Below are 21,304 nucleotides of genomic sequence, written 5' to 3'. Positions count from 1 at the left end.
CACAAGGGAGACCATAACTAATTTTTCAGTATTAAAATGCATGTAGCTGAAAAGACTTAACGAAACACTTTTTAGACAAATAGATAGCAATTTGATAAATATGCAAATTTATGCACACCAGTTAGTATTCCGCCTGTTTTCACAATCAATTGAGCTCTGGATACCTCCAATGAATGCTGTCCGGTAACTGGATCATACCAAGGAAAAATTGGCGCCTAAGGGTTTGCTTCACAAAGACCTTAAGATTCTTTCATCATTGTCACATCGCAGCGTCCCGGTAGGAAGTTCCCATGCAGTGTCGAGTGTCGGCAACACAGAAAATGTACATCACTGCACCCCATACTCTTCCAGTAGATTATGTTTTGATTATGGACTACCTAGTTGACCCATGTCGATTGTTGTTGAATTTAATTACTGTCAGAGTTACCACTCAATATTTTATTCTAGTACTGAATTTAGATGGTTATATATCGAAAACGATGCTGACACTTCCAAATATAATCTTGGTTCTCGCAGTCAACGCACATACCACTGATGGGGGTCTGTCGTAGTAGCACACGAAACGTTTGAACCTACAAGCCTGGGTTTTGTGCTTTTTAATCATGATTTAGGACTTGAAAGCCGTTAATGAGCTGTTTTTCCTAGTTTCGCACCGTGTTCTTTGTTAATGATCCTCACAAGTATTATTTCCACAACGTTTCGGCAAAGTCTCATTTGCCATTTTCTGGTGATGTCTGGAATTTATAACAAGTATTCGAAGAGGTGATGATTATTTGTTGAGTTCAAAGGTGACAGTAACAAATATCTAACAATCCAAGCAGTGAACGATGTCGTTGTCATCGTCATAGAAGTGAACATAATTTATATTCTCAAATCGCAATGGAACAATTTTCTGGAAACTGATAATTTGAAATTGAAAAGGTTGATTTCGCAATTATTCATCGAAGTGAAGTTTTAGATCAGAGACCCATAACATCATTGGTTCTCGATGAAGGTTATGAAACTGAAAAAATGTCGATGCTTTCTACACTTAATTGTAAATGCATCAAAATAGTTTTATTGGATGAGGAAACTAATAAGTCTTTCAAATCATAGCTTTCGAAACGCGTCACAATTCACAGAAGACATTTGCGAAGTGGATTTATCTAAAGCCTAAATCATATATGGGTCAAAGTTCTCAGAATTATCCTGGTACCAAGACCCGCTCGTTAGTGAAATTCGATAGTTTAGATTGGAGGTACTGCGTATAACTTCAATTTCTTTATGATTGGATGAATATAGGAAAGATGCATTTGACTCATCATTACTTTTAATGTTATAAAAAAAATCCAGAATTCAAATCCATGTTATAAAGGTTCATCATAACGAATTATGACCCTGTTCATATGAACTGCGGCAAAATTCTCGGAAAAATGAAGAAAGTTTTGAAATTGGGTTGAGAAATCAGAGCATTAGCACCCACACTTCGCCTTATTTGACTCGCAATGGGTAACAAGTCGTATGTCATTTCTATTTTCCACTTTTTCCATTGTTTTGCCGAAAATGGAATAAGTTCTCATCTCATATACATTTCCATCGAAAAAATTTGACGCCTCATTTGTCATACGTGTATTTGAATGAATATATTTTTTCAATCATGTAGATTGGTTGAATGAAAGGCTTTTATGACTCCTCATTACTATCAAACTGAGAACGTTAACTTGGTTAGCGAAACTCGCATCAAGAGACCACAATTTTTGTTGTGGTGTTTTCAATAGATTCATTTTACGCCAGAGGATGTCAAATATATATCTGAATATTCTCCCAATGTTTTATAATCGAGTAAGACCTATACACGAAGAGCTCTTTCATAATCACTTTCCGATGTATGTTTTCCAATTCAATGATCATAAACGTAACTCTTTGAAGGAAACTCTGTAGAATTCAATTCATCAGAACTATTCAAAAATCTGAAGGGAAAACTCCCTTCTGGCTTTGTTCCACAAAAAACGTTCGCATTTCACTTCACTGCGCATCTGACAAATGTTCCCCTAATTATTGCAGTGAAGCTGCCATGACTTTATTATTATCAGGGCATAACTTCTCAAATCATGAAAAATTATTGGAATGTAATTTGTTAATTTGTAGTTCAATTACAAACCGAATGAGCTGTCCCACCTCTTATCTTTCCAGTTGAATTGCAGTGGTCCCTAACTGCAGTATCGTCCGATTTGAAAGGTTTCTCACATATACCACATACATCAGAATTGAAAAATTCTTATTCCTCCAAATTCGTCACTGGCTTCATTGACACCTTATTTAAATATTTTTGATTAATTTCGGTTAGATAATGCTCTATTTCGAAACGAATACTTTGGCAGTACCTATCTGTTCCAGGATAAAAAACAAATATGGAAGCTGTATCGTCAAATTTGATATGAGAACGAGTAAGGCTCATGAATGAATGTTTTATTTGTAAAAGAGCGTGAAGGATCTGGTACAGTTGTATGTATCGGTTTCAAAATATTCAAGTACAGCATGTACCACGAAAGTCACCCGTAACTGTCTTTCAAAATTCTTCAACTTCAATATATCATCGAGAACGATGTAACCATTTTTACTGATCTTAAATTGCGTATTGAAAATACTCTTTGAAATTTGATTACAATTGGGGTGAAAGTAATCAGGTTCAATTCAATGCCGCAAAAACCCAGGCATCGGTTTTATCCAAAAAGATAACTATCTCCGAACCGGATATATTAATGTCATGTCAGACAATTCCACTTTCTGCTTCTATAAGTTTGTTGGGGGTTAAAATGGACACCAATAAGTCTTGGCAAAATCATGTCGTTGGAATTGCAAATGCCGTTTCTAAAAAGCTTGGAACACTGTTCCGAACCAGAAAACTGAACACACCTCAGCAACTTTTGATGCTTAATGAAGCTCAGATCAGCCCTGTTTTGTAGTATTGTTCTCATGTATGAATATGGTCAAGAAATCAAACAGAGACGAAAAATCAATATCACAGAAATAAACCAGATTGATAAATGTGATTTACCGACAATTTTTTCAAAGAACCCTCGATTGCTCCGACAATATTCCTACAAACCATTGATGAAAATGAGATAATTTTGTCTATAGGTAGACTCAAAAATAATTGTGCACCAGGATCAGATGAAATTACCTATGAACCAGTAATTATATTGAAGACAACAATCATAAAAATAAAAACAGCTTTTTTAGCTGCAGGAAAACCCGGAAAAACCTACAGCACCACATCATCTGAAAATCTTGATCTATCAATGTACTCTCTCATACAAAACCATTGTAGGGTGTCTCCAGAGGTTCCAATAGATTCAATACATCGCCAGAACAGTTCGTGACACAACCATCGTTAAACTTAAACCACAGTCCGTTTCGTCTTTGACCAATGCATAATAATGGCCAGATTCAACGCCAGAACCACAGTGAACAATGACTGCATGAATATTATAATAGTGGTATGCTACATTGAAATGTTCATCTATTTCGAACCTTTCAAAGAGTTTCTTGCTTCCGTCAGAGGTTGAGTCTAGTTTGAAGATCATCAGTGTTATTATTAGATTGACTGGTGCCTCAGCTATACTTGTTTCCTTATAACAGTCAGTTAGTTTGGCACATGTTTGACAATACAGTCGATCATCACCTGTTAAAAATTACACTTTCAGATGATTCATCAATAAGCTTTGCACGGACTGGTTATTAGTCATATTAGGAAAAGCTAGATGAAGTTCCAGAAATTCACATAAGTTTTCGCTACCTCTTGAACATTTACTATAAAGTAAACAAGTGAGAATTTTTCCATTAGAAACAAACATATACATATTTTGAAACTGCTTGTCCATTTAATAAATTTATGCTACAAAAATGGGAACCTGCCCAACCAATGGAAAGAGTCAAGAGTTATAGGATATTCACGTTGAGAAGAGAATGACGTCACATGGAGACAAGTTACGGCGTTGCCAACATGTGCACTATTTAGAACTTTCAATTTTTTTTGTACTGTTGATTTGTTTTATTGCTATTAACCTTATTTACTATTAATTTACTTAGTTGAAATACAACTTTGTTGAGACTGTTTCAGCAATGCTTTAAGCATAATTAATATACTCAGATCTTATCAATAGAAAATATTAGTTCTAAAAAAAAAAGAAAGACTGACAATCAGTTGAGCAACTTACAACGTGAATATTCTATATACACGTTTACAAGGCTGACAACAGACAAGAAATGAAGAGTAATAGACCACTCTCTGTGATAGATAATTCTGCAAAAATTTTTGAACAATCGGTCAAAAAAAAAAAACTTGAGTTTTTTTACAAGCACCATGTTATAACCGACAGACATTTTGCATTCATTCAAAACTCGAACACTGAAAACGCTGTTTTAGATTTTATGTAACACATAATAGAAATAATGGATGAATCATCGAAATGTTTCGCTGTTTTTCTTTTTAGGGAAACTCTTTGGGTACGGAATACGAAGGCACAGTTTGGAATTATTGCGAAATTATTTGTCACACAAAGGTGTTTTAAAATGAGATATAGGGAACACTTATCACACCTCAAAATGGAAGAACACAAAAATCAGCAATCGCCCATCATATTTTGCAACAAAACCATTCCATAGACTCAAGTTCATTAAGATTAGTTAGACAAGTCAACAACAACAGGCATCCAGATGCCTATGAGAGTGTAGAAATAAGTAAACATAATCTATTATGGGTATGCAGCAGGCCAAAAATTTAGTGTACTCTTATAACACAGATTCCAAGCTTTCGATAATCTTTATTATCATCATCAGGGATGCTACAATAAGGGTAAAAAACAGTCATATTTATAAAATAATAATTCAAACCAACTTACAGTGTATGTGAGGTTATGTGGCAGGTTGAAAGAAGTATGGACGTAACATATATGAAAAATTACTATGATGTCACTCAGGACGTGACGTGATATATGTGATATACGTGATATATGTTACGTCCATACTTCTTTCAACCTGCCACATAACCTCACATACACTGTAAGTTGGTTTGAATTATTATTTTATAAATATGACTGTTTCTACCCTTATTGTAGCATCCCTGATGATGATAATTAAGATTATCGAAATCTTGGAATCTGTGTTATAAGAGTACACTAAATTTTTGGCCTGCTGCATACCCAAATATTGTTTCTCTTATTTTCTGACTAGTCAGCAAAAATACCACTTTTTTCTATATATATATATATATATATATATATATATATATATATATATATATATATATATATATATATATATATATATATATATATATACCGGTAGAAAGTAGCCGGTCGGTTCGACGTGGGTGCCTTGTTCACTCACTCAAATCGAACGCCGTGTTGGTCGCTGATTCAAGCCCCAGGTTGAACGATCGATTTTCACTTGCTATCGTCCAACCGTGTTAGGAATCACACGTTCAAAGGTAAGATCTCGTTAGTACTTAGCTCGCACAAGTTTCGATTTTTGAGAGTTGTCGTTCGTAGGGATGTTGGTTAAAGAAAAAACAGATTTTAAACAGATTTTTTTGAACAGATAGCTTGTTAAAATAATATTTCAATTATTAGATTCACCTGATGAATTTCATTAGTTCGGACTTCCATTGTCTGATATTATATAAAATGATCTGAAATTCCTGAAATAACTAAAAAAGAAGAATTAAAAATTATAGATGAAGGATAAAAATGAATAGCTGAAAAAAACAATTATAAAAAATAATTATATTTAGCAAAACACCTGAAACGAAATAATAGTGAAATAAAATACAAGTAAAAATGAAACAAATTGAACAAAAAATAAATAAAATTAAATTAAAAAGTTAAGAGATTCCAAGCCAAGTTAATTCACGACGTTTCGATTGTTAGTATACACAATCGTCTTCGGGTGATGACTTCGGGTCATCATCATATTCTTTTATATTTTCAGTATGACGTACCTGAGCAAATTTTGTTATTGTAGATATTTTCGAGTATAACAGAAATTGTAATTTGAGATCAATAAAATTTCTTTCTTTCTATATTTTAGGATAGTTTTGAAATTCCGAGATGATTTTGGATTTTGACTCATTTTCACAAAACATTCCCTATATCAAAAATCAACCATTCACGAGATTATTCAGTTTTCCTTGAAAAAAAGTACATGTGCATGTCCACCATGAAACTACGGTCTACGAACAGGTAAATAAAGTTTATTAGATCTATAGAGTTTTCGTCATTGTTTGAAGACAGGATTTCAGATGAATAAATAATGAATAGAAAATTGTTTATTCTAAATTGATCTCTCCTTAGAATACAGGGCTTTTCATGATGAGCGTTAATTAGCCGTTTCTGACAAACTATTTAATGGATTAACCTGAAAATTTCACAGTATGCATAAGTCAATATGACCTACACGCCTAAAATATTTCAGACGAAGCGGCGTTGTCGCTTCTACTATAAAGTAGCGGCTTCTTTGATTTTTCAAAGGGAACACCCCGTATATAATATCATATTATGATTCATTATCACTTTGTCAACAAATTCATGTACTATTTCCCTATACCTATCTATTACCGTTTAGAAAATATAAATTAATTTCGATATTTTTTTTACCAAACATGAACTTTTATAAATGCTGATAATCTTGCACTAAAACGATCAAATTTGAAATGGAGTGGAGTGATACTATGAGGATCTTCACTCCGAGTCATATTTTCATTTGTCTCATACAGGGTCTTCAAAACATGCAGATACTTTGATCTCATGAAAAAATGAGTGGAACTCAATTTTTTCAAATGGAACACCCTGTATATTTCAACATTTTTGAGCTCTACATCCAATTTTAGATTGCCTTTGTTCAGATAATACTATTTCTATTTTGAACCGTTTTAACTGTTTCAAACGGAAACTGACGTGGTTTTCTTGCTCTTTTTATTGAATTCATCACTTATTTTGGATTATCAACATTTTTTTATACTGGTAATATTTCTTTTTGATCCAGTTTTTTAACTGTTTCAGATCAGTCAATTCGAAATTGGTATGTACCTACCTTAGAAAAACCAATTATTTAACGTCAGACTTTCGTTGGTGGTTTTGACTGATTGTGATAGCTACCAATTATAATAGAATAATGTCAAGATTAGGTTACAGTAATGAAGATTTCTTGAATTTATTAATAATTTATGGTGAGTGCAATAGAATTACAAGTAGAACATGCCGAGTATTTCATGAAAGATATCCACAACTTCCGAAGCCGAATAATAATGTGATAAACCGGCTACTAAAAAACTGTAGGTTGAATGGAACCTTCCGTCCAAAAATCATTCGTAAGAAGACTAAAGTGGATGATGATGACAATGGTATAACAGTTTTGGGATACTTTCATGCATTTCCAAATGCTGAAAGGGAGATAGATATACTATACATGACAATTTTTCGAATTCTTAATAAGCTTAAATGGCATCCCTATAAGTTCTACTGTGTCCAACATTTGAAAGAGACTGATTTACCTCGTAGAGTGATATTCTTTAAATGGTTACTTGTCAAGACTCAAGAGGATGAACATTTCCTTGACAATATCATATGGACAGATAAGGCCAAGTTCACAAAAAATTAAGTTTTCAATAGACACAACAGTCAATATTGGGCGCCAGAAAATCCCCATGTTGTCCGCCAAAGGGGTTTTCAAGAAAGATGGCAATTCAATGTATTTTGTGCCATTAAGAATGAGTCAATTTTTTATATCGAGTTTTATAATGATAATTTGAATGCATCAAAATATGAAGATTTACTGAGGAAAGGAATTCAAATGATTTTGAATAATAGACCAGGAAGAGAACGTGTATGGTACCAAATGGATGGTGCTCCACCCCATAATTCTCATTCAGTCAGCGAGGCTTTAACCGAAATCTTCGAAGACAGATGGATTGGTAATAATGGACCTTTTCGTTGGCCTCCTAGAACACCAGATGGCAATCCATTAGATTATTTCGTGTGGGGTTTCATTAAAAATATGGTTTACTCTACTCCAATAACAACAATGGAAGATATTCTTTTGAAGAGATTACATGTTCGTTTAAGTAGAAGTGGAGATGTGTTTGAAAATATTCTGAAATACACTGACGATTAAATTAACTCATTAATTTATGGGTTTATTATTTTCAGTTCGTGTTTCAGCGTTAATAAAACTATTGTTTGAAGAGAAGTTTCATTCAATGGTTGAGGAGTATTTTAATAATTATCTTTTCATTGTATTATCTGTGACTAATTGAGAAACATCAAACGAAATCTGTTTTACAAAAATGAGTGATGAACAAGGAAACCATGTCAATTTTCGTTTGAAACAGTTTATCTCGAAAACGGTTCAAAATAGAAATAGTATTATCTGAACAAAGTTAATCTAAAATTGGATGTAGAGCTCAAAAATGTTGAAATATACAGGGGGTTCTATTTGAAAAATTGAGTTCCACTCATTTTTTCATGAGATTAAAGTATCTGCATTTTTTGAAGACCCTGTATGAGGCAAATGAAAATATGACTCGGAGTGAAGATCCTCATAGTATCACTCCACTCCATTTCAAATTTGATTCATTTTAGTGCAAGAGGGTTCAAGATTATCAGCATTTATAAAAGTTCATGTTTGGTAAAAAAAATATCGAAATTAATTTATATCTTCTAAACGGTAATAGATAGGTATAGGAAAATAGTATATGATTTTGTTGACAAAGTGATAATGAATCATAATATGATATTATATACGGGGTGTTCCATTTGAAAAATCAAAGAAGCCGCTACTTTATAGTAGAAGCGACAACGCCGCTTCGTCTAAAATATTTTAGGCGTGTAGGTCATATTGACTTATGCATACTGTGGAATTTTCAGGTTGATCCGTTGAATAGTTTGCCAGAAACGGCTAATTAACGCTCATCATGAAAAGCCCTGTATACCCCTTTCAGATTTATTGTATAGAACAGCGGAAATTTAAAAATATTGCATTGTCTTTTTACACAAAATATAAAATAAATACCATTTCATTTATTGTAGACATTTATTAACTCATCATCACAAATTGTTATTTACATCACGACTGATCTCTTCAGCATCTAAGGTATTCTATTTATCGTTCGTGAGTACTCCATCGTTTAATGCAATAGGAATGCTACTAGGAAATGTTGTGAGAGTTGCAGTGAATGATTTATCATTTAAAGATGCGGAAAATATTTGCCACCAACATGATGAAACATCGTTACATAATTGCGGGACCGTACGCGTATTACTCGATCAATTATTTTATGATAGGTGTATTGTCAATAATGGGCCGTACCTTTGGCCAGCATGTTACTACAATCCGACTCCTGTGGACTATTATGGTGAAAAAAGTTTTACGAGAATTCAACACCCTATATGCCGATGAAATCAGTCGCGCTGTAAATAATAATTTGATGAAGAAAGTTAATAAATGCCTAGAAGTCAATGAAAATGTCTTCGAATATTTGAAGTAGTTTTTGTATTTTGTGTAAAAAGATATACCTAGCAATTTTTTTTTAAATTTTGCTGTTATGAAACTTTCAGAATAAACATTTTTCAATTCATTATTTATTGATCGGAAATGCTGTCTTCAATAGACAATAGCTTTAATGAATTATCTTTAACTGTTCGAAATGAAGGTTTTACAGAACGTAGTTTTATGGTGGACATGCGCGTTTTTTTTTTCAAAAAAACTGAAATATCTCGTGAACGGTTGATTTTTCATATGGGAAATGTTTCATGAAAATGAAATCATCTCGGAATTTCAAAACTATCCTAAAATACACGGTGTTGCATTTCAAAAAACTGGCCCACGTTTATATCTTGAGAATTAGTCATTGATTCGGAACACCTTGTGTAACATTTTGGAAATGTCACTCCTACGAGACGATGAATCGATAATAGTCTATTTATGTATTTTAACAAACTTTTGAATTTTATGGTAGAATCACTCGAGAGTCTAATACCTATTTTTTTGAGGTAGCAAATGAATATCTCGAGAACGTTTCATTTTTGGTATAAGGTGTGTTACATGAGCTCACAGTAGAATTATGCCAGGTATTCGAAAATGTGAAAATATACATGGTGTCACATTTGAATTGAGGCAGTTGGTACCAACTATCGGTATAACTGGAAGTATTGGAATAACGCCATTATTTTAATTCAATAAATCATATTAGAAACATATATCTGCCAATTTTCAAGATACGAATCCTATTATTTCCCAAAAATTAAAATTTTTTCAATAACGCTCTCACTCTTCGTCGTTTTTCTAGTGGTTGTTCATGTCACGTTTTACAATACTTTTATCCGTTTTCCATCGAAATATCATCCTTTTCAACTCATTTTCAAAACTACTGCTAACTCTGAATATTTTTCTATAATAATAAATCATCAACGAAAGTCTGAAATGTTCAATGCAAAAAAACAAATATCGTAATAAAAGTATGACAACGTGTACCTTTCTTTTGGCTTTTGAGTGAATTTAAAAAAATCATCGATATTTCCAACGACACAAAGTATAATGTATTCATTTCAGTAAGTCAATTATTAGGGATAATAATCACCTCCAGTAAAATCACGATCGTTCACTCAATGATGTAATTAAGCCAGTAATAAATTACTCATGGAAATCAAATTGCGGCGGCTATGGCTTTAACTGCATGTTAATGATCCAGTTATGTTATGGTTCAGCGACCTCTTTACAAGTATGTTCAGTAAATAGCGTCTCTTCGATAAAATTCCAACAAGTCGACTTTATTCAAATGGTATACCATAGAAAATGGAAGGTTATTTGCTACGTAGCATTTAGTTTTCTGTGTACGTTACTATATAATTAATATATAATTTTTAGTTTTCTAAAGTAAAATAAAACTTTCTGCACCGAGGTGGAAAGTTTTCTAATTTCTCGACACACGAAATAATATGAATTTGTCAAGGAAAATGCAAAATAAATGATAGGAAAGTATGTATGTGGATACTGTACATTGTCGAAATGACAAATTGCATAAACTAATAAAAATATCGGAAGAAAAATATGTTCAATATTTTGAAAAAAGGTATTCTTGTTGGAACCAAACATTTTATCTTGTAATAATTGCGCTGAAAAGTTAGTAAGCTAACATAAAAAAATTATAAAATGTTCATAATCTGTTTTTCCGTTAATCAGCTGTCGACCCCATACGAACGACAACTCTTAGAAGTTGAGAAACTTGTGCGAGCTAAGGACTAACGAGGTCTTACCGTTTAACGTGTGATTTTATTATTTGTCTTTAGCCACAAAATAGGCCTCAGTTTCGACGATTATATCTGCATTGGCGTTGAATTTTTTCCTGCGAGCATTCTCTTGAAGTCAGAACAGAAATGAGTCGCTGAAGTATGGCTCTGGGAAATACAAATATCTCAAACAACTTCACTTTGCGGTTATTCAACATTATTTTGTGGATTCTTTTGATATTTTCGCCAGTAACATCTTTGGGGTGTCCACTGAGTACATCGTCTTCGGTGCTCATGTCACCTCATTTAAACGTAGCAAGCAAACCACTCCTCAACAGTTGATTTTCTTGGTGCAAAGTCCAAATAATGTTAATCAAACCAAGCCTTGGCTTAAGTATTGTTTTTCGCAAAAAAACAATGCTTTATTAACATACGAAATTCCTTTTTATTTCTTTTTCTTCTAACTAACAAAAGTTGCTTCATTGAACATGGTCTATGCCACAAACTAATAGTCCAACAACTGTGAAATTTATACACGTGCATTTTGCAGGTTACGGTTAACCAAAATTCATATGGATTTAATACTAGTAGCGCCATCTGTGTGTGTTAACCTAAGAACTTTTCAGTCCACCCGTTGATTTTGTGTATTTTGGACACTGGTTTGTTCACATCCAACAACATTCAAATAAACATTGAATTGTACGGAACCACTTTGCTTATATTTTGCCATTACTCCCGACACAATACCGAAGGTTTTTTTTCTAGGTGTCGCTCTAGCAACTTGTCGGTATTCATATTCAAACAATTTATATTTTTTCCTGAAGTGACAATTTGCTAACGAAAATAGAAAACACAGAAAATTCAAGTATAACAAAAGAAATATATTTTATTTGTCATGGCCTAGATATTAACTTAATCGATAATGCTTAGGCTGAGTTTTATCGCACTGTCTTCCAATATTAGATGTGCTGAATCCAAGATCTGCAATATGTAGTGCTGAATTGTAGGTTAAATAGAAGTAGAATTAAAACTGCGTAGTACTTTGAGACACCCTGTTTACTCTACTGAATACCTGTTATATTTCCGCCATGCTTTTTCTTCCAGAAGATTTTTCATTCATCACTCTGAATAGCCGATGACAGCCGACAAAACAACCGCCATCACTATCACAGGGTTCCACAGGGTTCTATTCTCATACCGATCGTTGTTTTTAATTTAATTTCCCTCAGCTGCTGATGATCACTAGGACCACGGAACTGGTGCGCGACAAGGGGACTCTGCATCGGTTAAGTCACACGTCACTAAATTATCTCTCTGAAACAGTTACCAACGACGCGCGCCCCTGAAGTGTGCTCGGAACAAGCTTGTTCATTTACTTTTGGATGTTCTGCAAGGTTCCCATCGGAGGTCGTAAAATCAGCAGAATGGACCTGCTCAAATTTGCACGCATTTTTTCATGTGGAATGGCGTCCGATTCCTGTAGCTATATTACTAATATCAAAGCAATTGTGAACTGTAATGTGTAAACCATGAAATGTGCTTTGAAACGAAAGGTTCATTATTCAATTTGTCTAATTGGGATGGATTTAAATCACCAACATTTATTTCATTCAATTTCAAAGGTTTCAGTTTTAGAAAGTTCTGTTTTTCGGGAAGTCCTGAGCAACATTCGTATGGTGTTTTAATTTCATGTAGGTAGATGGTAAATGCTCGTCCCACCCGGCATCGCCTGGTGAAATACCATCGCAACGGCTTAGGTAGCGTAAAGTTGCTTTCGGGATAATGTTTCGTTGCTGTGCCGCTGTTTCCGATTTAAAGGGTGGAAATACGAGAAAAAATGTATGATGGCGCTCCTAGGGTCAAAATACTCCAGAGGGAAAATAGCTCCTCAATCAGATTTCCAGGTGAGAGCTGATTCAAGGGCATCATCCTGCAGTTATTCGAAAACCACTATTTCTGACAGCCAGCAGGATATTCCTTACATCAGTCCACAGGAAAATAGCATGGTAACTGCAGTTGCTAAGAGGCTCACTAGCAACTTCAAAATCGATTTCTGCAACATCAGAGTACTCATCTCAAATATTATAGTGCACCAGCATCAGCAATCAAATAGTCCTCATATTCTTGCACTCACAGAAACCAAAGTCAGTGCTTCAACAGACCCCGTCAATTTTCTATATCCCGGCTATGATTTCCACTCCCGATTCAGATGTAACTTTGGAATATCTCTTTTTATCAAAAGCGATATCTCCTGTCAACGAGAGAAATGCTGGAACCCCGAAACCTTCATGTAATGTGGTTCAAAATAATATCACAGAAGATCACGAAATTCATATGTTGAGTTTATCGACTACCTAGCGATATACAATATAGGGAACTATTCTCTTCACTTGCAAATACCATTGACTTTCTGCAACCCAGTGTCGAAATTTTCATATTCTGACTTTAATGGCCATACTATAGAATGGCTCGAATTTTCGAATATCAACGACGAACAAGGTCGCGAAGCTGAGGCTTTTGCAATAAGCAGCGGACTTATTCAGATTATAAATGAGCCAACCAGGATTCCTGGTCGTGATAGAGAATATGCTAGTCTTCTGGATCTATACATAACAACCAATCCAGAAACTTACCCAGACACCGTAAGGTCTCCATTGAGATCTTCTGACCACAAACTCATTTTAGTGTTGAGTGAATTAGGTACCGATAAATTTTGAGGAACAATCTAAGCTGCGCACACTTTGGCATTACAGATCAGCTGAATGGGAAGATTTTCAAAACCATTTCCGAAATTTCCCCTGGCTAGATGTTTGTTTCATCCATCAATATGTACTTCTGAAGTCACGGACGTTATTCTATTATCTATGGATACATATATTCCTTTTTCAATTAAACGACCTTCTAACGGCAAATCTTAGTCCAACAAAAACTGCGAGCAAGCTGTCACCTCCAACCTACCGACAGTGGCGAAAAAATCCCAGTACCGAAAACCGAGCTAGGTTTGTTAATGCTCGCAACAGCTGCATACTCAGAGTAAATGAAAGCAAATAACTTCACAATCGGAGAATTAGGAATGAACTGTTTGCCAATCCCAACGGGCCTAGTTCCTTCTGGTCGGTAGCTTAAGCTGTTAATCTGAACTTAACAAAATCCACCAATAACGAGCGGGTGGTTCAATTGCAACAAGAGCCATAGAAAAATCAAATCTACTTATTGGAAAAAACAAAGGTCTCTCACATATACCACAAACATCAGAATTGAAAAAAATCCTTCTTCCTCCAAATCCGTCAATGGCTTCATTGACACCTTATTCTAATATTTATGATTAATTTCGGTTAGATCATGCACTACTTCGAAATGAATACTTTGACAGCATCTGTTCCACGATACAAAAAAAATATGGAAGCTACATCGTCAAATGCGATAAGAGAACGAGTAAGGCTCGTGAATAAATGTTTTTTTTTTGTGAAAGAGCGTTCAGGATCTGGTTCAGTTGTATGTATCGGTTTTAGAATATTCGAAATCAGCATTTACCAATAGAGGCACCCGTAACTGTCTTTCAAAATGCTTCAACTTCAATATATCATCGAGAACCATGTTACCATAGTTATTGATTTTAAATTGCGTATTGGGAGTACTCTTCGAAATTTGATTACAATTGGGGTGAAAGTAACCAGGTTCAATTCAATGCCATAAAAACTCAGGCATCAGTTTTCTTCAAGAAAATAAATGTTTCCGAACCGGACATAATAATGTCTGGTCAGACAATTCCTTTTTCGGCTTCGATACGTTCGGTGGGGGCACAATCATGTCGCTGGAATTGCAAAGGCTGCTTCTCAAAAGCTTGAAACACTGTTCCGAATCAGAAAACTGAACACACCTCAGCAACTTTTGATGCTTTATAAAGCTCAGATGAGACCTCCTTTGGAATATTTTGAATATTGTTCTCATATATGGAGCTAGGCCCCCAAAATATACCCTGAAGCTGCTGAAAAGCTTCAGAAAAGAAAAGAGCCATCCGCCTGATTGGAGACGCGAACATCACTTGCAACCTTGATAGTCTTTTTGAAGGTGGTTGACCATCTTTCATGGTGAATTTCATTAGTCCGAACTTCCATTGTTTAATATGATATAAAATGATTTGAAACTGAATAGATGAATATAACAATTACATTAGGCAAAAAATCCTAAAATGAAATTACAATAAAATAAAAGCAACAATTGAAAATTGTACAATAAAAAGAAATAGAAACTGAAAGATTTCAAGCCAAGTTACTTCATGGTATTTCGATTGTAAGTATCCACAATCGCTGACTGGCTGAAAGAGAGAGCCAAATGAATATTGTAACGTGCCAGCCCAGCACTGATAAGGTCTCTAATTAATAACACCGTTGGAAGAGGTTTACTATGATGCAGGAGGCCACAGAATGATTTGAAGAAATAAGAAATCTTTGAAGAGAATCATGGACCAATATTTGCCAAGATTGAAAGCACGTGCTTGAAGATACGCCAAGACATGGAGAATACCTACAAAAGAAAGTGGGGAAAGTTGGTGAGGGAACAATGCCCAATGCAGATCGAAAATAGTACAACTACGAAGCCGCCAACGTCATCAACATGAGTCCCGGCCGCTCACGGATATAGAGGAATCCTTGTTGAGGAAAGGTCTAAACTTCGCCATTGCGCCCACATCTGCGCCCACTTTGGAGATAATTACTGCAGTGAAATCCACCAGTTCACTTATTGGTCAGATCGAAGCCGAATAATTTAGATGGTAAATCAGAGAACGACTGGATCGAGCACCAGTTCCAACACCTAACATCAGCAATGAAGAACGTAGAGCTCTGAACGGCTTACACAGAGATAACAACCATCAAGATCTTACCTGCAGATAAGGAAAACGCAACTGTTGTGATGGGTATTGATCTCTTCGAACAGAAGGTCGAAGAGGTTCTTCAGAAAGGACAATACACGAAAATCGTATGGGACCCTACTGCATCAATTGAAAGGAAGTTGTACCAGATACCAAGACTATTTTTTGGAAAAGGATAGATCATCGCCAACACCGTACCATATAAGCCACTTCACTTGTATGGACTACTCAAAATCCAGAAGAAGGGTGTTCCGCTCAGACCGATCATTAGCTCCAGATATTCAGCTACTCAAAATTTGTTCAGATTTTTACTGCCAATAATATAACCATCATAAGGAAAAACTTTACCTTTTGTGAAGAATTCAAAGCATTTTGTCGAACTACTAGGGGTAATCGAAGTCACAGAGCAAGTTCAACTAATCAGTTTCGACGTGGAAAACTTTAACACCAACGTTCCTGTCAAAGAAGCACTTCAAATCATACAGAGGAAACTATTCAAAAATGGGAACTTGGAAGTTCGAAACTGCTATTTCCAACTGAAGGACGAATTCTTTACGCAAAATGAAGACTGCCAATGGGATCGCCACTTTTACCAGTTATAGCCAACATATATATGGAGTGATTTGAAACTCTGGCCATTGAAGAAGCCACAAGTAGGCCCGAGTCTGGTTGGCATACGTTGACGACACCTTCATAATATGGAACCATGGAAATACAGAACAAGATACCTTACAGCGTAAGATCCTCCATCATTTTCACAAAGGAGAAGGAAGTCTAGAACGAATAGTTGTACCAAGAATACAACCACCATCAATCGACTGAAAGAGGAATCATCAAGACTACTACTAAGAGAACATTGAAAGTTCGCATGGCCGAGCACAAGAAACACATACAGCGGGGAGAAACCAGCAAATCGTGAATAGCAGTGCATGTTTGGGTTTGGACTCTTTAACATAACATCAAGTGGTCCCAAGCTGAGATCATCCACAGAGAGGAACACTAGTTTAGGAAGAAATTCAAAGAAACCACATAAATGGTGTCCAACGGCCAACCCCCGCCGAATGGTCAGCTCCAGCTAAACAGGTGAAGCGGAGAGAGAGAGAGAAGTAGGGATAGGTGAAAGCACTCGAATTACCTATAGTCATCTCTCGGAGGAATGAGTCGAGTCATCACTCGAAGACGATTGTGTATACCAACAATAGAAACATCATGTAGTAACTTGGCTTGAAACCTTTTAATTTTTATTTCTTTTTATTGTTGAGGGTTAGGTTGGGTTGGGTTGGCTTTCTTGGGTTGGGTTGGGTTGGGTATTTTTTAATGTTGCCTGTATTTTATTTTATTGTAATTTCATTTCGGAATTTTTTTTGCTCAATATAAAATTGTTATTTTCAACTTTTCATTTCAATTTAATTGATTGTTTCAAGGATTTAAAATCATTTTATATTATATTAGACAATGGAAGTCCAAACTAATGAAATGCATTACAATGTTCATTCATTTTCAAAATTGAGTTTTTTTCTATAATTTTTGTTTTCGATTTTTTATTACAATTCAAAGTAATTGGTAATGGAACTGAAACTATTATTGGCCATGTATTAAAATCAATTTCGTATGCATTATAATCTTTTGCAAAAAAGACTCGTTTTACATTATCTAATATGCATAGCATGTTTGGACTCATCAAATGTTTGGACTCATCAACATAACATCAAGTGGGCTTCAGCTGAAATCATCCACATGGCGAAATACTGGTTTAGGAGAAAATTCAAAGAAGCTGCATATATGTTGTTCAACAACGCATTTAGCCAAGCTAGCGTAGAGATCTCGCGGCACACGATCAACAACCGCCAAACGGTCAGCTCTCGCTAAAACCGATGAAGCCGAGAAAGGGAAGAAGGAATAGGTGAAAGAACTCGAATTACCTATAAATAGTCAGATGTCGGAGGAATAAATCCAGCCTGGTAGAGATACCCCTTGAATGGCGGTACTGATGTCTGAGGACTTCATACCGCCAATATCCCCCCAGTCATGAACCCATTTGTCCTTCTTCGACAAAAATCAGCTGAAAGAGTAAGGGAGCTGGGCTCCAACCTGTCTGAAACCAAGATGGCTATCGGAATAAGTCCAGTTATCACCCGAAGACGATTGTGGATACTAACAATCGAAACGTCGTAAAGTAACTTGATTTGGAATCTTTTAATTTTTAATTTTCATTTCTTGTTAATGATTTTTTTTAGTTTCATCTCGTGTTAATGATTCAATTTTTTTGATTTTTTGGTTGTTGGCTTGTATGTTATTTCATTGTAATTTCAGTTTTTTGCTTAATATAATTGTTATTTTACAGCTAATCTTTTTAATTTTTTACAGATTCTTTCAAGTATTTCAAATCAATTTATATCGTACTAGACAATGGAAGTCCGAACTAATGAAATGCATCACGAAACATTCTCAACCACCTTCAAACAAACTTGTTTTACATGTTAATAACTGTCACAAATAGCATTATTATTATCAATTGGGGATGGTGACAATCTATTTCACAAATTTTACCATTGTAAAATAAGGGTTTACATTTTTCATAATAAGGGATAATTAATTACATATCACAGTGAGTCTTATATGATGTACTTCAGTTTTATTATCCAGTATATAGTCCAGTCATTTGGTAGTTTTACCTGGAAAGTTTTCCGGGAGTTTTGAAAATTGTTTAATCTACCGGGTGTCAACGAATCTATTAGACAAGTCATAACTTCTAGACTATTAGGTGTATCAAAACGAGATTTGGTACATATAAATGGTATGTGGAGAGGAGAGTTTTCACATATTTTCCACTTTCCGGTCACTTCCGGTTTCAGAGGAAATGGCTCCGGTTCTGAATTTTTAAATGGAACACCCTGTATATTGTAACATTTTTGGATTTCTGAGACAATTCTGGATCAGAAACTGACATTTCCGGAAGTTTTTCAGCCTACTTGATTTTTTCAGAGTCACTTTTAAAATTGCATCTAGGTGGCCATGATCGGACGTAAACTAATCTATGGACCTCAGGTGATATCAGAAAATTGCAATAGCGGAGTTTTAGTGACTAGTGTGTTGAATATGAATGATACAAGTTTACAAAATAACATTTTCGTGCCTAACTATTATTTTTCAAATGGCGGCCATTTTTTGACAAGCACTTTCCGACGCATTTTACGAAAAAAATATTTATGTACAAAATTAAACTAGAAAAAATTTCCTACAATTTATGTATCAATAATTTTTTTCATAAAATCAATAGTTTTTGGCGTACGAGCGCCACAAAGTACATTTTAATGGACGTTTTAAAAAAAAAACTCATTTCCACACCACCTAGAAGTAGAGTAAGCGGTGCGTTTTTTTATTGTGGTTTCCCCTATAGGCCTAATCCACTTGTGATGAATTTTGAAATTTAGCGCAATCTTCTTCGCTTTGCTGTTCCTGATGGACCGGGTGTTACGACTTCGTCCTGAGCATCGATCGAAACATCTAGGACCGAAATTTCGTCCGCATCATCTGCGATGTGACTATCAGATTCATCACACGTCTCTTCATTTTCGATTTCATCGAAAGCTTTTTCAAAAATAGTCGCCGTTTCTTCCTCTTCATCATAATTATATGATGGAATTGGCGAATTATTACAACTACCACTACAATTTGCGCATATAACGGAGCATTTTAATCCAGCTTTTCTGCATCCTTTTTTACACTTGCAGGAAATGAGTTTCAATAACGATTCTGGAGCGGGGGGCTGGAGCATCGTAACAGGAATTAGTCCATTTTTGTTTCTATTCCATCCCCATTCTTCTGCATTATTTTCATTCCCGTACCACTGCTGAACCTGGTGATAGGCTCGAAATGAATGTTGTCGTGCTGCTGCTTCTGTTACTTATTATTAAATTTACTTTTATATGCTGATTTTGTGAAGCATACATATCTATATTCGTTTAAAGATATGTTTTTTTTTTACTTTTCACGTCACTGTAACCGTATAATTGAAGGAGGAAACGTTCTCCTGCTTTAGCAATGATCTTTGGATCAACGTTCGGATTTTTAAATACCTCAATAACTTCGTTCAAATCAGGATTTTTTCGGAGTACATTAATGAATTACATTTTTCCTTGATCAAAGAGTGCAGATGTGGTATCACAGCCACTGAAGGCATGCAAAAATAAAATATGATCTGCAGCTGTTTTATCTATGATACTTTCAGTGGAATATATTTGCTGGGAAATTTTTTCTTTTCCTGGTTTGAGAAAGTACACGTTCGATCTCGTACATAGAGCTGTGAAAAGAATCAGAAGATTTATATCTTCGCCGACCACTATTACAGTATCGAATGCTGGTGAAACATTTATTGCGGTATTCATGATTAACGCATCCGCATCTTCCGTGGCTTGTGATACCATGAAATTTTCCGCTTCAAATTTTGTTTTCAACATTCAAATGAGGCGGTTCTTGTTCGCATCATTCCCCAGGAATTTATCTTGTGACACAGTTGGAATCATTGTTTCGTCGAAAAGTATGTCTACTGAAGCAGCTATTCTTGATCGTCGGGATCGTTCTGCGTATTTCGTACTACGGGTTCCTAAATCTTCAGGATATCCGTCGAATACGATTATGGCATTGGATTCATATTTTGATCGAACGTACGTGATGTAATTACTGCAAAAATGAAAATGGTTCACCGCAATGCCAAAAGACTCGGTGTAATAAGTGCCCTCCGTCGATGACGTACATTGTATCACCGAAATTTATGTCTCCAGAATGTTGCTTAAACGCCTTATACATCGAAGATTTACCGCATTTACGCATGCCTTCGCCATTGAAAAGTGATAATGGAAATGGAGCAAGTTCGTACGCAACAAAGTTTTTAAGTTCCTCTTCAGATTTTTTTGCAATACACATTCGTTGGGAAATTATTAATGGATTAATCGGAACAATTTCACCTTCTATTGGGATGCCTGCAGTCATAACACCAAGTGATTTTATTCTGTCATTCCGCTTGTATTTCACCGTATAAAAATCGCTGCCAATGATTTTAGAAATGCCAGTGCAACCAATTTCTCGAGCCATGTAATAATTAATGTTTTTAAGTCCACTTGGAAAGCACGTTTTCGTTGACTCCTCGTCCATGAGTAAGACCACC

General features: G+C 35.2%; 1 protein-coding gene across 4 annotated transcripts in view; it reads right to left on the bottom strand.

Annotated features, from left to right (window-relative positions):
• Gdap2 (ganglioside induced differentiation associated protein 2) overlaps positions 1-21,304 on the bottom strand; it is a 313,619-nt gene that overhangs the window by 237,834 nt on the left and 54,481 nt on the right. The window lies entirely within an intron of this gene.

This window comes from Leptinotarsa decemlineata, unplaced genomic scaffold, assembly GCF_025532065.1.
Source record: "Leptinotarsa decemlineata unplaced genomic scaffold, Ldec_3_MD MMD2_tig00000690_RagTag_RagTag, whole genome shotgun sequence".
Classification (NCBI taxonomy): domain Eukaryota; kingdom Metazoa; phylum Arthropoda; class Insecta; order Coleoptera; family Chrysomelidae; genus Leptinotarsa; species Leptinotarsa decemlineata.
This window is presented reverse-complemented; position numbering and strand designations above follow the sequence as displayed.